Source organism: Falco naumanni, chromosome W (genome assembly GCF_017639655.2).
Source record: "Falco naumanni isolate bFalNau1 chromosome W, bFalNau1.pat, whole genome shotgun sequence".
Lineage (NCBI taxonomy): Eukaryota > Metazoa > Chordata > Aves > Falconiformes > Falconidae > Falco > Falco naumanni.
Window position 1 is genome coordinate 2,476,902 of NC_054079.1, and position 3,363 is coordinate 2,480,264.

At 47.7% G+C, this 3,363-nt stretch overlaps 1 pseudogene; it reads left to right on the forward strand.

Moving 5' to 3' along the window:
- The first annotated feature begins 350 nt into the window (after nucleotides 1-350).
- On the forward strand, nucleotides 351-1,781 carry LOC121080372 (annotated as a pseudogene).
- Nucleotides 1,782-3,363: the final 1,582 nt, after the last annotated feature.

The following is a 3,363-nucleotide window of genomic DNA, read 5'->3' on the forward strand; positions in this document are numbered from 1 at the left end:
CCCACGATTTCGTTATGACCAACTCATACACCTTCTCTGAAAAAACTTCCTACCACTAACATTAGCCCTATGTCTCTGACACACTAGCATACCAATCTGCTACGCAGGTCTCCCCCCCGCTTAAAAAACACACCCACATAAGGAAAGGTGCCTGAATGTCTAAGGGTCACTATGATAAAGTGAACACAGAGGTCTACCAACCCTCTCATTTCCTTGCAAAACTTTAGGAAGACAGGAATTGAACCTGCACAGAAGAGTTCAAAGCCCTCCATACTCCCCTTATATTACTTCCTAGTAGGGTCAGCTAAACAAAAGCTATCGGGCCCATACCCCAAAAATGATGGTTTAACCCCTTCCTCTACTAAATGAGCCCCCTCACAAAACTAACATCTTCTTAAGCCTTCTACTAGGAACAACCATCACAATTTCAAGCAACCACTGAATACTAGCCTGGACTGGACTAGAAATCAACGCCCTTGCCATTATCGCCTTCATTTCAAAATCACACCACCCTCGAGCTATCGAAGCTGCAATCAAATACTTTCTCGTCCAAGCAACCGCCTCCGCATTAATCCTCTTCTCAAGCACAATCAATGCACAATTCACCGGACAATGAGACATTACCCAACTAACCCACCCAACAGCCTCCCTACTACTAACTACAGCAATCGCAATAAAACTAGGCCTAGTACCCTTTCACTTCTGATTTCCGGAGGTCATATAAGGCTCACCTATAACCACTGCCCTACTCCTCTCTACGTTAATAAAACTTCCCCCCATCACTATTCTTTTCTTAACTGCACGCTCACTGAACCCACTCCTACTGACAACCATGGCCATTGCATCCGCAGCCATCGGAGGGTGAATAGGACTTAACCAAACACAAATCTGAAAAGTCCTAGCTTTCTCATCAATCGCCCACCTAGGCTGAATAGCCATCATCCTCATATACAACCCCAAGCTAACAATAATAACCTTCTACCTATACTCCATAATAACCGCCTCCATTTTCTTAGCCCTCAACACAACCAACTCATCAAAACTATCCACAATAATAACCTCCTGAACAAAAGTACCATCACTAAACGCATCCTTGATGCTAGCACTACTATCCCTAGCCGGCCTACCCCCACTCACTGGCTTTTCACAAAAATGACTCATTATCCAGGAACTAACTAAGCAAGAGAGATCAACCGCAGCCATAATTATTTCAATACTCTCCCTACTAGGTTTATTTTTCTACCTACGCCTTGCATATTGCTCCACAATCACACTCCCACCAAACACTACAAACTTCATAAAACAATGATACAATAACAAATCCACAGGCACACCAATTGCTACCTTAATTTCCCTGTCAGTCCTCCTTCTCCCCCTTTCTCCCGCCATCTTGACCATTACCTAAGAAACTTAGGATAACCTGCCTACCAAACCGAAGGCCTTCAAAGCCTTAAATAAGAGTTAAATCCTCTTAGTTTCTGCCCACACCACTAAAGCCCGCAAGACACTAAACCTGCACCATCTAAATGCAACTCAGATACTCTAATTAAGCTAGGGCCTCTGCGATAAGCCTAGAGAGACGGGCCTCGATCCCATAAACTTCTAATTAACAGCTAGACGCTCAAACTAACAAGCTTCTGTCTACCAGACTCCGGCACACTCTCAGTGTACATCAATGAGTTTGCAACTCAACATGAACTTCACCACAGAGTCGATAAGAAGAGGAATTAAACCTCTGTAAAAAGGACTACAGCCTAACGCCTAAACACTCATCCATCTTACCCGTGACCTTCATCAACCGATGACTATTTTCAACAAACCACAAAGACATTGGCACCCTATACCTACTCTTCGGAGCATGGGCAGGCATAGCCGGTACAACCCTCAGCATCCTTATTCGAGCAGAACTTGGCCAACCAGGAACTCTCCTAAGAGACGACCAAATCTACAATGTTATCATCACCGCCCATGCCTTCGTAATAATCTTCTTCATAGTTACACCCATTAAAATCGAAGGGTTTGGAAACTGACTAGTCCCCCTTATACTTGGAGCCCCAGACATAGCATTCCCCCGCATAAACAACATAAGTTTCTGACGACTTCCTCCGTCCTTCCTACTGCTCCTAGCGTCCTCCACAGTAGAAGCTGGAGTCGGAACAGGATGAACCGTATACCCGCCACTAGCAGGCAACCTAGCCCATGCTGGCGCCTCAGTAGACATAGCCATCTTCTCCCTACACCTCGCAGGTGTGTCTTCCATCTTAGGGGCCATCAACTTTAACACAACAGCCATTAACATAAAACCCCCTGCCTTATCGCACTATCAAACTCCCCTATTCGTATGATCCGTACTCATCACCGCCGTACTCCTATTGCTCTCAATTCCAGTCCTGGCCGCCGGCATCACCATACTACTGACCGACCGAAACTTACAGTGAGTGAGTGAGTCCCACTGTAGGAAGCAGGTTAGAGTAAGTGTGTCCCACTGTAGGAAGCGGCTTCGAGTGAGTGACTGACTCCCACTGTAGGAAGCGGCTTAGACTGAGGGAGTGAGTCCCACTGTAGGGCGCGGGTTAGAGTGAGTGAGTGAGTCCAACTCCAGGGCGTGGGACAGAGTGCATGAGTGAGTCCCACTGTAGGATGCGGGTTAGAGTGAGTGAGTGAGCCCCACTGTAGGAGGCGCTTATAGAGTGAGAGATTGAATCCCACTGTAGAGCGCGGGTTAGTGTGAGCGAGGGAGTCCCACTGTAGGAAGCGGGTCAGAGTGGATGAGTGAGTCCACTATAGGAACCAGGTTAGAGGGAGTGAGGGAGTCCCTCTGTATGAAGCAGGTTAGTGTGAGTGATGCCCACTGTGGGGCGTGGGTTACAGTGAGTAAGTGAGTCCCACTTTAGGAAGAGGGTCAGAGTGAGTGAGTCAGTCCCACTGTAGGAAGCGGGTCAGAGTGTGTGAGTGAGTCCCACTGCAGGAAGCAGGTTAGAGTGGTTTAGTGAGTCCCACTGTAGGAAGCGGGTTAGAATGAGTGTGTGAGTCCCACTCTATGAAGGGGGTTAGAGTGGTTTAGTGAGTCCCACTGTAGGAAGTGGGTTAGAGTGGTTGAGTCAGTCCCACTGTAGGTATTGGTTTAGAGTGCGTGACTGAGTCCTACTGTAGGAAGTGGGTTAGAGTGGTTGAGTGAGTCCCACTGTAGGAAGCGGGTTAGAATGTCTGAGTGAGTCCCACTGTAGGGCGCGGGTTAGAGTGAGTGAGTGAGTCCCACTGTAGGATGCGGGTTAGATTGAGTGACTGAGTCCAACGCTAGGGCGCGGGATAGAATGCATGAGTCAGTCCCACGGTATTAAGCGGGTTAGAGTGAGTGAGTAC